Source organism: Lissotriton helveticus, chromosome 7 (assembly GCF_964261635.1).
Source record: "Lissotriton helveticus chromosome 7, aLisHel1.1, whole genome shotgun sequence".
In the NCBI taxonomy this organism is placed as follows: domain Eukaryota; kingdom Metazoa; phylum Chordata; class Amphibia; order Caudata; family Salamandridae; genus Lissotriton; species Lissotriton helveticus.
The window spans coordinates 1949704423-1949718846 of record NC_136068.1 but is presented as its reverse complement, the minus strand read 5'-3'; the positions used below and the strand labels follow the sequence as shown (position 1 = coordinate 1949718846).

General features: G+C 47.7%; 1 pseudogene across 1 annotated transcript in view; it reads left to right on the top strand.

Annotated features, from left to right (window-relative positions):
* The window catches only part of LOC144770965 (uncharacterized), a 191026-nt pseudogene that overhangs the window by 29312 nt on the left and 147290 nt on the right, over positions 1–14424 (top strand). Inside the window, exon 2 of the transcript XR_013599072.1 lies at positions 8144–8270. The product of XR_013599072.1 is annotated as an uncharacterized LOC144770965 (transcript). The remainder of the gene's footprint in view (positions 1–8143; positions 8271–14424) is intronic.

Here is a 14424-nt window from a genome sequence, read left to right as displayed (position 1 = left end):
CAGTCGGCCGAGCTGGAGCGGAGCCGGAGGGATCCTGGAGGCGTGCAGCGGCTCCGCGTTCTGAGGCTGCGTCGGCTGGTTGTGACCAGGACCTGCGCCTGCCTGTGCTGGTGGCGGTGAGTGGGGTAGCGGCCTAGGTGAGGCCGGGGTTGCGGAGGTGGCGCTGGGCTGGACTGGGCTGCTCCGTGCGATCTGCGGCTGGCGAGGGCGGGGTGCGGGCCGGTGCGACTGGCGGGAGGCGGCTGGGAAATAGTGGCGCCCGTGGTGCTTGAGGCTGACTGCATTACGTAGCCACCGAGGGGCTCAGATACCCGCCAGTTGCCTGAGGAGGAGAGCCATATACCTGAACTTGGCCTCGATTATTACTGCTTTGCCGGTGGCAGTGCCTGTCTGGTGTCAGACGCTTCGCTAATATAGGGTACTGGGTTTGGCTGCAATCTTTGGTTCCGGACAATATATTGAGTGTCTGCACGTGGCGATCAGTGCTTGCTGTTTGACATTGCCAACCCACTTCCAGATCGGCTGCCACCGCAGGGGCTAAAGCGCAGCTGCATTAATTATACTTGATTGGTGGCACCATGGGCAGACCAGAGAGGAATCAGCCCAAAATAAACTTCGACCCGACAAAGACTGCGTTGACCTCCTCACAGGCTCCTACGGACACCGAGGCGGCGGGGGCATCGGGGGGGACGCCGAATTTGGAGGCCACACTCATAGCTATGCAAAAAACATTGCAATCCATTGAGGGAACCATGGAGGCAGTTAACCACAGACTTGATCACATGGCCACGCAATTCGACAGGCAAAATGAGAGGATGGGAGAAGTGGAGCAGAGGGTATCAGCCACGGAGGATGGTCTCGCCACAGTATCCAATAAAGTCTTCAATATGGAGCGGGTGTTGGCGGTTATTCAGGCTAAAAATGAGGAGTTGGAGGGGCGGTCCCGACGCAACAACATCCGCGTCACCGGGCTGCCGGAATCCACGAATGTTGGCAAAATGGAAGATTTTATGGAAAGACTATTTGTTGAATTATTTGGCTCTGAACAACTGTCTCGAGTATTCATAGTTGAACGTGCGCATCGCTCCTTAGCGAAACGACCAGTGCCTGGTGCACCACCCCGCCCCATTATTGCGCGCATACCCAATTACAAAGACAGGGATGTGCTTCTACGCTTGGCACGAGAGAAGGGCACCATAGAGTACCAAGGCAGCAAATTTGAGTTTTTCCCTGATTTCACAATGGCGGTGCAAACAGCGCGGAAAGAATTCAATGGGGTGAAGCAGCTTCTTCGGGCGGAAGAAATACCATATGCCCTGTTGTACCCGGCTAGGCTGCGGATAGGAGCGCTGTTGGATAATAAAATCTTCACGTCCCTGAAAGCGGCCATAGATTATGCCAAGAAGCAAAAGAAACGAAAGCGGACCTCCGCTATGGCGCAGGGAGGGGATGAAGAGTTGCACGACGAAAGCTGACTGAACCTTTGAACTTATCAAGCATCTCGGGATTGCTCGAACATCCTCATAGAAGTTCTGCTGATAATCACGGTGCTAATCACCTCACTAGAATTCAAACTTTACAAGAATTCATTACTGTTGGATGGTGGGAGTGGGAGACTCCAAAGTTTAAAACTGTGTTCATGAACAATTTGGTTGATATTACGGAACTTATGCACTAATTGAATTAATATTTTTCTGTGGCACATAGTTGAAACCGAGATGTTACCCTTACACGAGGGAGTGAGGGTGTGACGTGCACTGCGCTGTGGGTTGGATACCTGCTAGGACAAAATGCTTGACAATGTGCTGTTGTTTTAGCGAGAGCACCATGGTGCGGTATGGGTATCTGCTTAATGTATAACTCTCCTTCGGTGAGGTAAAGATATGCTACAGCGTAGGATATGGAACTATGGTGGTAAGGGTGGGCTGTTCATACAACTGGCTTGGTCACCTCCCGTTTTTTCCTTTAACGGGAGCTGAACGCCTCTGTGCCCCCACATATGGGAGAAACCCACAATCTGTTTGGAGAAGGGTTGGGATCTGGGAGGTTGGGGGGTGGAAGGCGGCTTTGGCAGGTTGGGGGAGCTGAAGTGGGTGGGGGGTGGACAGGGGGAACTAGGGGATTCCGGGTTTGGTTAGGTTCTACCACTGGAACAGGTAGATGATCGGGAGGGATGGAAGGTGGGATTGGGTCATGTTGGTTGAAATACTACTCAGGTTATAAGAAGGTGGCTGCAGGTTCCTGCTTGGATTGTTATTCTGTGCTTGGTCGATGGTACTGGGAGATATGCTCGATAGCTAAGCCTAAAGATATAACAACTGTCTCTCCCCAATCGACCATTCATCTCACTTTGTTTTGTCGATAGTACAAGCAAGCGCGCAAACGTTTGATTATTCCACTTTTGCGCCAAATGGGATTGAGGACATGTCGTCCAGCATTCCTAGCACTTCAGCTGTTAGACTCACAACACATGGCTAAGAATGTTGCTCTTTTTCTAAAATCTTGTTTAAGGACCCGTAGTAAAATAGGACTAACTTCTCATTGATCGACGCCTACTTGAAGCAATTCATTTTTTAGATTTTAAGTCAAAGTTTTCTTTATATTGCTATTTCACTATGTAATAATGTAAACATGCAATAATGTAATAATGTGATTTTACATAATTGTTTTTTGTATGATGTACTTTTTATGATTAACCCAAGTTAATCGAAATAAAAGTTTTTGAAACGAAACGAAACGATATAACAACTGGAAAGACATATGGATAAGGGGGAAAGGATAAACTGGGTCACCTGGAATGTGCGGGGACTGAATCCACCACAAAAGACGAGACAGGTATTGGCATATCTGAACAGGCATGGAGTACAGGTGGCCTTCCTTCAGGAGACACACCTCAGGGGAAGGGCAGCGGAGACAGTAGCCAGACAATGGGCGGGCACTAGACCAGCGTCAAATTACTCCTCATATGCTTGTGGGGTTATGATATTGATTAAGAAAAACTTACCCTTTGTGTCGCTTCACGAAGATATTGACAAAGAAGGTCGATATATTATTTTGCATGGAAAACTGTGTGGTACACTAGTGACAATGGTAAATGTTTATGGCCCAAATATTGATGACCCTGAGTTTTATGTCGCCTTATGGAACAAAGTGTATGCTCTCCCGCCCTCAGCAATTGTATGTGGTGGGGATTTGAATGTGACGCTAGACAGTGCACTGGATAAGAAGGATGACCGACCCTATACAGCTAAGAAAGCGGCTGAAGCGGTGCGGGATGGTATGAGTGGTCTTGGCCTGGCGGATGTGTGGCGACTGGGGCATCCAGGGGCGAGAGAAGGAACTTGTTACACATCGGCGCATGACACCTGGTCATGATTGGATTATTGGTTGGTGACAAGGGATGTTAGTGGTTGGGTGATGGAAGTGCACCATTTGCCTCGAACAATGTCGGATCATGCGCCTGTGCTTATGGAGGTGTGGCTCCCATCCCATGCACCTGCACCCTTCTCATGGCGTCTACCACCTGGAACTTTGTCGGACCTGGTGTTACGTGAAGAACTGAGGGCAGTAATCAAAGAATTTTTCGTCAGGAATGTTGGCTCTGTTAATGACATGGGAACTGTATGGGAGGCCTTTAAGGTGATGGTACGAGGGGCATGTATTGGTATGCAGTCTGGTGTGCTCAAATCGCTGAGGGTTTCTATGGACAAGCTGGAGCGTGAACTGTTATGCCTAGAGCGACGAAATGAACTGCAGCCGGCCGAATCTCTGTTGGCAGACATACGGCTAAAGGTCTCTGAGTATAATGACTTGGCTGAGCAGGAGGTCAAATTTTTGTCCAAAAGAACTAGGGCACGGTATTACGGTGAGGGAGGGCGTCCAGGACGCGGACTGGCAGATAGAATTAAAGAACTGTGGGCCAGGCACTGCGGAGTACAAGAAATCATGGATGGGGATACTAATGTGACGAATGCGGCAGGGGTATTGGATTGTTTTGTACAATATTATGAGCAAATGTATGGGCATAGGGAGATGGCTGGGGAAGATGAGATAGCGCAATATCTAGAAGACATTGCGTTGGTCTGGCTATCGAAGGATCAACAAGACTTTTTAATGCATCACATTACAGAGGGAGAGCTCCGGGATGCGATTGCGGCTCTGCCAAACGGTAAAGCAGCTGGAACTGGCGGTTTACCATCCGAATTTTATAAAGAGTATGTAGACCTAATACTGCCCCATTTGGCGATGGTACTGGAGGAGGCCTTGGAGCAGGGGCAGTTGCCAGCAACAATGAGGGAGGCCCTACTGGTGGCTCTTCCGAAACCGGGCAAGCCACGAAATCAATGCGAGTCGTATAGGCCTTTGTCCCTGATGAAAACGGATGTTAAGATTATTGCCAAGGTACTGGCAATAAGACTGCGTCTAATATTGCCGGTTATGGTGTTACCGGACCAGTCGGGTTTCGTCCCCCTTCGCTCCACGACACATAACTAGAGGGCGTTGTTTGCGGTTCTGCATCTCCTTAAACCAGAGCTTGCAGCGGTGGCGGTGCTACTGGACGCTGCGAAAGCGTTCGACTCCGTTGCCTGGCGATATATGATTGCAGTGTTGCACCGCATGGGAGTGCTGTTTTTCTTTACGTCCTTGATCACCCTGCTTTATACAAACCCGATTGCAATGTTGCGGGTTAACGGTCATGTGTCAGCACCCTTCTCTGTGCAGAGAGGAACTAGGCAGGGTTGCCCACTTTCGCCCTTATTATTTGCCATCATTTTGGAACCCCTGGCATGTATATTGCGACAGAGATATGCGGACATGGCGTTACGTTTTCCGCTCAGGTCTCTGGCGGTATCCATGTATGCCGACGATATGGTTCTGTATGTAAGGGAGCCTGCTAAGAATCTGGAAGGAGTACTTCGGGAGTATATTCGATTCGAATGCTGGTCTATCCATTAATTGGGATAAATCCATATTGTTGCCTCGAACGGACGTCACGCAGCCGTTTCCGTTGGAGTTTCCATTGGCATGGGCAACGGAACCTGTCCGGTACCTAGGGATCTGGGTGCATAGAGATCCCCAAGAGATAATACGAGCTAACTATGGAGTGGCTATTTCGAAATTGGAAGACCAGGTGACACGCTGGATTCGACTGCCACTTTCATTTGCTGATCGGGTTTCTCTAATAAAAATGGTGGTTCTGCCTAAGTTTCTGTATTATTTTGTTAATATACCTATTGCCCTGACGTCTCATTTTTTTGCACAGCTTCAGTCATTGTTAAGTACATTAGCCTGTGGGGGGGGAAGAAGCCGCGTGTGAAGTGGGATACATTAACGAAGCCTTATGAGATGGGCGGATTTGCCGTGCCGGATATGAGACTGTATTATCTGTGTGCCCAGGCCCATTTTGCCACTTACTGGATTTCGGCACCGCCATGTACGCCACATGTGGCACTTGAGGCGAGCGCGGTAACTCCGCTACCCTTAAAGGCGATGATAGCAAATTCGCACTCAGTCTATGAGAAGGGTGAAGTGGACACGGTACAAAGTACTACTAAAGCTTGGGGGGAACTGGGCAAACGCTCGAACAGATTGCCGCTATACGTGCCGGGAATGCTGTTGCTATATCATGCGGATATTTCGTTGTCGTGTGAAGTGGTAACTCTACAGATATTGCAGGGCGCCGGGATACATAATATGGGGGATGCTTTTCCGTCCGCTCAATTTCTTCCGTTACGAAACTTATTGGATCGGGCGAGTAATGGAACCATGGCCACTTTCGTGTATGTCAGGCTACGAGCTGCGATGCGCGCCTTATATCCTTCATTTCCGGCGGAACCACCTGTGCTAGGCGCATTACAATTACTATATACGACAACCAGTCGGGTAAAATTGATCTCGCGATTGTATCGTGCATCACAGGAGGATGAGGGAGGAGGTGGTGTGACTGCAAAGGCAAGATGGGACGCATGTTTGCCTGAACCTTTGACTGACGAAGAGTGGTCTGAGTGCTGTTCTATGACGGGTAACTTTGCAGCTAATGGGAATTATCGACTCCTTCACTATAAATTCCTGCAACAGTGGTATTATACTCCTGCACAGCTGGTCAAGTATGGTCTCTGTGAATCATCTGTTTGTGTGCGTTGTGGAATGGATGGCGCCGACTTTATTCACTTGGTCTGGGGGTGCGCACGTGTATACGCGTTCTGGGCGGATGTGACTGCGGCGTTATCTGAAATGACGTCCATTGAAATTGCTAAAGACCCGCGCTTATGTTTGCTGGGCGTGGCCTCTGGAGTGCCGGCCGGAATGAGACGATTGGTGGTGTTGGCGCTGCAGATTGCTAGGCGCAGAGTGGCGGTTTGCTGGGGCGGGAGACGAGCGCCTGATGTCAAGCTATGGTTGCAAGACATGGCATACTGTCGGGATCAACTGACTTGTTATTATGAGGAACTCCCTGCTGCCTCGCGCCCGCGGGACGTTTGGGGCCCTTACACTGCATATATGTGGGATACTTGGGATATGCTGTCTAAGCTTGATGATGATGATGAATAATACAGCGCGTAGGTGCAGTGCCTGGAGGGACTTTCCCGGCTGTTGCTGAATGAGAAGGTGCCTTCTACCATGTTGTCCATATGGTATTACTGCTTCTCGCAGTATCATGTGACTACACATTATGGCGTACGCACCCGAAGAGACACATGATTTCGCCTCCGTTTGTCTGTGGTAAGCAATCTGTCTTGTAATAAGTCTTCTGTGAGGGAGCGGGACATCATCGCTACCTCCACCAATACTGTGACGAACTCAATGACCTACACGCCTTTCATGTCTTCTGATTTTATGCACTAATGTACACTGACCTGATCAGATCCCTGTGGCTGTTGGGGAGGGGGGGTGTTGAAGTATACGGTTGTTCTTAACCCCTTCTACGCTCATGACGAGCTCAGCTCGTCATGAGCGTAACCTGCTGTGCGCTCATGACGAGCTGAGCTCGTCATGTAACGCGGTAATTTCAAAATTACCGCGTACAGCGGGAAAAGCCGCCGCAGCGATGCGGTTAATGTATACATAAAAATGAGACTGCTTGTAATCTCTGTGTTGGTACTGCACGACTTATGTTCATGATATTCAATTGATGTAGCACCGGATCCTTTGGTCTCAACGGATAAGAACTGTCAAGGTGATTGATATACGGAAATTGTACTACTTTGCGGCCGGCCCTTTATGTTGGGTTGTAGGCCTAATGCTGTGTTCTTGCATTGAGGTACAATAAAGGTCTTAAAATAAAAAAATAAAAAAACATTAACATCTGCTCATTGCCAATTATATTGGCTGTAAGTTTCTTGGAGTAATATAACTATCTTGTTTGTGGTGTTACTGCCTATCTGTGGGATCGATCAGGTCAATCAGGGTTTTCCCTGGATGTGTGTTTGTCTTTGGGCTAAGTGTAACCCCACCTGTGACCTGTCAATCGTTAGGCTTGGTTTTGTGTCGCGGGTCCTGTCTAACCACGTATCTCTGACTTGGGGTTGATGAGGAGGACATCTCGGATGAAACCAACACCAATGATACGAGTTTGTGAGTGTGCACGGGTAACATGGCGGTCATTGATACCTTATCTGCCGATAATCTCATTATTATACGCACAGTTGTTACATCGTACATCAACATTGCATTCAGTGATATTGAAGTCATTATGCGGGCATAAGTTACGGTGTACATCGACATTAAATTTACTGGTTTTGACATCACTATGCATGCATAGGTCACATGGTACACATATAATTGCGTTTACTGGTATTGATATCATTGTGCCTGCATAGATTCCAGCGTAAGTCAATATTGCATTTATTGGTACTGCTTTTGCTACGCCTCCATACTTTGGATTACATTGACATCGTAAGTATCAATCTCAACATCTGCTCCACAAGGTCACCAGTGAATTGTGCTTCTACACTGACGCGTGCATTGTACATTTACCTTCACGTACCGCACATTATTTGGATATTAGAGGCATTTTCTTTATGTATGCTTCATCATGTTATTTCTCTGCTCCCCGTTGTAATTAGCAAACACTATTTTGGATTTCAAGTATATGTGTACCTAGAGTGTTTCTAAATCCTTGATCCCGACTTTGCTTTTTCAGACCCCTCTTACATTCTGTGATGTGGCTGCCTACTTCTCTGAAGAGGAGTGGACGCTCTTACACAACTGGCAGAAGGAACTTTACAAGAACGTGATGAAGGAAATCCAGCAAGCCTTCAACTCTTTGGGTGAAGTGACAACCTGTGTCTTTGCTTCTTAGCATACGATGTATGAGTTTCATCCCTGTTCTCTGTTCATTAGTTATGATGAATTAGTTGATGTCCAAGGAATGGGAGAATTCCCACATACCGCCAGACTCCAAAGGAGGCCCCTTTGACATTTCCAGGTGGTGAAAAAATATCTGATTGCATGTGTGGGGCCGATGGATGATGGTGCAAGAAAAGTTGCAGAAGTCCTTTGGGAGGGTGTTACTCTTTTAAATTGCACTTTATAATGTGAGTCATTCACACAAAAATGGGAATGAAGAAAAGATTTGTCATGAACCTTGGTTATGTTGGACGTTCTTCAGCAGAAGACAGTTGATGAATATAACTTATTGTATGTCTTGTTTTATTGGATGCTTTGGTGTGAGTGGAATAGAACCAGGGATACCTAATATCTTTCGTAGATTAAGCGGTTTTGTTGAGTCTGTCTGCTGATATGTGTATTGCTGGTGGTACTTTGCCATGAGCTTTATCAAGTCTTCAGACTAAGCTTCAGTCCTCTAGGTCATGTTATTGAATGTGCAAAAGAGTTGTCACTCTGTCAATTGTGAGTCATGGCAACAAATTGTCTGCCGATACGTCTGTGCTGAGGATGAGTTAATTGAAGCCGATGGATGTGTGAGTGGGCCCAGACTCCAAGATAAAGAGACTTGTAGGCCGTATGCGAGAAGGTGAAAGATATTGTGCTGTTGCATTTGTCTAGACGGCGTAGAGTGTGGATGTGCGGAAAGGATGAAGAGATAAGCACAGAGTACCTCGTCAGAGGGAGGAAAGAGATCTCAAAAGCATAATTGGAATAGTCCATTCCTGTGGTAGCAACAAGGCCTCTTGTACCGCATAGGCACATGCCAGGAGATATTTGCTTTGTGGGTGGGGAAGTGTCATTGTGGGTAGCGGGAAAAGGTGATAGATAGTGTAAAGAGAAGGAAGCGTTCTTACAATAATACGCATATGTTCGGTTCCGCCGGCAAGCAGCAGCATTGCCTTATGGAGTGACCCTTTCCTGATTCGGTTCTTAGCTGGGAACTCAATGTGGTCAACCTCTTAAAAGGTCTGATCTGGAGGTAAATATATGCATTTATAAAAAATGGCAATTTCATCCCCAATGGATTCTTCAGTATTGATGAGCAGGTTATAGCGAAGAGTACGTTGGCAAATGTAAGGCGCAAGCACCTCTTGGTGTTGGTGGGAGTGGAGCCTCCAGTGAAAAGTAGTTTCGGGGTTCTATTGGAGCCTGTATGAATGCTTTATGAAGAGTCTGTGATGCCCAACAGCCCTACAAACATGTCTCCTCTGACTGCAGTAAGCACGTGTCCGTGGAAAGTCATTCTCCCTGTCCGCTGACCTCACTCTCGAGGAACTTCTTGCCAGGGTCACTGGAAATATGCAAATCTGAGACCGTAGCATTTTCCAAATAATTTTGGATTTCCTGCATTTGCCACATAATCCATCATCTGCTATATAATCTCTACATTTTAACCAAACAATGTTTCGGGCTCAAATGGATCAAAAGTTACTAAACACGCAGAAACATTTGTTACCTTCGCAGTAGATGGCCCTTCACCCCAAAAAATTTTGGTCAACTTTCAGTTGCATATTGATGTGTTTTGGGTGTTACAATTTTACTAATGAGGGGAAATTATTACCCATACACTACTAAAATGAGTAAAAATAACAAAATAATAAAGTAATGGTTTGCTTATAATTTACTATTTGCTGCTGCATCTGTTGTTAACTATTTCCCTTTTTTCTGCTCTTTCTCCACTCTCCGCCGTCTTGCATTAATTAGTGTGTACTGTCAACTGCTCGACCGTCTTTTGTTCAGTCCGGTTTCTTTAGGGTCCTGTTCACTGCTAACATAAGTAAAAATAACAAAATAATGAAGTAATGATTTGCTTATAATTTGCCTTTAGTTGTCTGCTACTGTGTCGGTTATTCACTATTTCCCTGTTTTCGCCTCTTTTTCCACTCGCCTCCTTCTTGCAATACTGTTGACTGCTGTACTGCCATTGTATCTGCCTGATTAAAAAAGTCTTTTTTCCCGGAATTTCTGTTATTTTTTCCTTGCCAGTCCTTCCAGCCTGTTTCTCTCACCTAACTTCCTGCTTGCCCCACCCACTGCTAACCAGGGCCCATCCCTTCTCCTGGGACCTAGTTAACGGAGGCCGCAGTGCGTCTGTGCAGCAGGCGTGCCAATGGCGCACCAAAGGCAAGCCCATCCGCGCCTGGACTGCGTCCAGGTCCAAGAACCCTGGCTCTCTCGCTACCCGTCAATACACCCTGATGAGTCCGTGTCCTGGACCCCAGTCTCTTCAACATCTGCTGCCACACCTGTCCTCATTACACCGTTGGACCTTTTTCCTGCCAGCACTCGTTTTTTCCCTCGACCGGAGCACCTGTATGCACGATGACCACCACCACGCCAACCACGGCTGCCCCAGAACAACTCCACTGCCTCCTGCTCAATGCACAATAACTCTGGAAGTGCACCATCGAGATCTGGGACATTTCCTCCCTCACCCCGACTTCACCTTCCTCACCGAGACCTGACTTAACCCAGCTTCCTCACCTGACCGCCTCATCAATGCCCCTCGGCTTCAAGATAACACACTGAGACCAAATCAACAAACTCCATCACCAATGCAGACGACACCCACCCTCATCATGGAACAACTGAACTTCCAACTCGAAATCGACTGCAAAAACATCACCAGAGGCACCCTCTCCTACATACCTCCTGGATCTCACCCCAACCTCTGCAACACCATCCCCAAATTAATCGCTCCGCTACCATAACTCCAAACACTACATCTTCTTCAGAGACCTCAATTTTCACCTTGACGGGCCCAACGACTCCAGAACCACCAACTTTCTCGAAAGAACGAACATTATTGGACTCACCCAACTAGTCAGCAACCTCACACTCACTGCAGGACACGCACTCAGCGCCATCTTCACTGCCAGTGACAGTCAGGTACAGTCATGTCAAAAGGGCTCACGTGGACAGACCACGCCATTGTCCACTTCATCATTACAGGAGCCCCAAGCACCACCACGAAGCAGCTCAGCACCTCACATTGCAGCTGGAACAAAGTGTCGGAGAGCTAGTGGACCGACAACCTCAGCACCTCCAACCCTGACGCCGCAACCAACCTAGAACAGGCTGTTAAGAACTTCCCCGCCTGGATCACCAAGTACATCAACAGAGTTGTGCCTGACAGGAACGCCAAACCCTACAGATCCTCCAAACAGGCCAGTTGGTACACCATGGAACTCAGAACTACCAAATGCAACTGCAAACGACTGGAAAAGAAATGGCACACCAACAAGAAGCCCACAGAACAAGCAACATTCAAGGCATCGCTAAAAAAATACCACTTTGTCTTGAAGGAGACAAAAAGAAGCACTTCTGCTAACCACATTGATGCCTGTTCTAATCACAGCAAAGAACACTTCAACATCGTCAGAGTTCTCCAACCTCTCAGCCAACAAAATCATCATTACTCCCTTCCAGCAACTCTGCAATACCCTGGTGGATTTCTTGACAGCAAGTTCTTCACCATCTACAAGAACTCCGAACCCTGACTTTCTCAGCCATCTCCCTCCCACAGATGTTAACACCAACCACCTGCTCACCACCTGGGACCAGCTTGCCACACATGACACCATAGCTGTCATGAACTCCGTCAACTCAAGTACCCTCGAACCCCTGTCCCCGCCGCTTTTTCAACCTAGGGAGCAAGATGATCAGCAACAAGCTCACTTCCATCTTCAACGCATTCATCACCTGGCCACCTTCCCCGAAGAATGGAAACTCAAAGACGTTAAATCCCTTCTCAGGAAACCTTCCGCCGACCCCTGCTAACTCAAGAAATACCGTCCCATCTCTCTGCTCCCCTTTTCCGCCAAAGTCCTTGAAAAAGCCATCAACCGCCAACTCACGAACACACCAACCACAGCACGAAACCGCCCTGATAGCTGCAACAGACTATATCAGAACCCTCTTTGAATGGGGAGAAATAATGGCCCAGATCCTCCATAACCTCAGCAGCATTTAACACCATGTCCCACCACATCCTCGTCAGATTGCTTCTTCCACCTTGGAATCCAAGGACCCCTCAAATGGATCGCCTCCTTCCTCACCAGTAGAACCCAGAGAATTGACCTAATACCCTTCAACCCAAGAATGTCATCTGTGGCGTCCCTCAAGGCTTGTCCTTCAGCCCTACACTGTTCAACACCCACATGACCCCTTAGTCAACGTTGTCCGGACATGTGGACGAAACATCATATCCTACGCCAACGACATCCAACTCAACCTCTCGTTATCAGATGACCCCTCCACCTCGATGGACAACTTCCGCAACTACTTGATGAGCATTGCCGACTAGATGAAAGACAACTACCTAAAACTCAGCACTGACAAAACAGAAGTGCTGATCTTTGGGAACAACACCTCCCCATGGAGCGATGCCTGATGGCCCTCCGAACTAGGACCCTCACCAACTCCGAAAGGCCATACCCACAACTTTGGCATCATCATGGACAGCAGAATTTGTGTGAGAAGCCAGATCAAGGCAGTCTCCTCTGCCTGCTTCCTCACTCTCCTCATGCTCCACAAGATCTTCAAATAGCCCTCTGTCCACACCAGACAAACCGTCACTCAAGCCCTAGTCACCAGCTGACTTGAATATGGCAATGCACTCTACGTAGGAATCGTCTCGCACCTCCTGAAAAGACTGCAGACCATACTGAATTCAGCTTCCAGACTCGTACTTGATTCCCGAAGTGGACCCACATCACCCCCCTACCTCAGGAGGCTCAACTCGCTCCCCATTCAGAAGAGATGTCCATCCAAGATGCTGATCAACACCTACAAAGCTCTGCACAACCAAGGACCAGCATACAACAATCACCGCCTGACTTTCCACCAAGCCACCAGCGCTCTGCCTCACTCTCCCTTGCTCACACCCCCTCATCTGCCGAGGCAACGGGAGAAGGCTCTCCTTCTCCTACCTTCCTTGAAGTCCTTTAACGGACTCCCCCTTTAACTCTGGACCTCAGCCTCTCTGCTGGAATTCAGGAAGACTCAAGACTTGATGTTCACCTGAACCCCCCGAGGAGCAGGGGGGTTCTCTGAGCATGGACACCCTCATGGGTGATTAGCAGAGCTCTAGAAGTCCTGCTTGAGTAATAGTATCACAAAATGTGCGGCATTGCACCTCATAATTTGCCAGTTGTTGCCACATTTTATAGCCATCCTGCTGCAAACTTTGGTACTCCCCTGCTGCATTATTGCAGTGGACCACTTATTGCCAAGAAAATAAAGACTACTTGGTTTTAAATTTCTGCAGAAAGCCATTTCAGAACTATTGTTCAAGCCCTAATACTTGCCTCCTGGTGGTGGCAACATCCTTCTCTACACCCTCCCAACACTGCACTCACCCACTTCTATGAGGCTCCAACACACCGCAGCATGCCTCTTCATGGACCAGAAGAAATATGATACACATTAGATCACATCAAAGTACCAGTCCACTCACAAACCAACTGCTTCTACAATCATTTATTACGTCTGTGTCTTTGACTCTGTAGAGGGCTTTGCTGCCTCTTGGCTCGGTTTACAATATATAAATTCAGGGTGTGTGTGTAGGTAGGTAGTATGTCTTTTTTTTTTTACGTATACACAATTGAGAATAAAACCTTCTCCTTGGTGGCCAGTGTTTTATTGCCGCTGGAATTCGGGTTGGTGTTAGTGGTCACTCCGGGACATATGCCTATCGTTTCCTAGATAGTCCTGTCCTTTGTCCTTTCTGTCTCTTAGGGAAGCGGTGGAGGCTCCTGTCTCCTACTAGTGGAAAATATCCCTTGAGTACGGTACGGTCGGGCACGAGGCATTAGTGTATGAAAACCACATCAGGGAGTGGAATGTGTTGAGTGTTAGGTCTTGAGAGGAGGCGCAGTTTATAACCCAGAGGATGGCACTTGAAAGCAAACCTTTGTATTTTAGTCAGGGCCTCAAAGATTTGGCAAAATTCGTTTTCTCATTTTTCCATTCAATTGTTATTGTTGCATTTTGTCCTTTTACTATAACTTGCATTAATATCACATTTTCTGT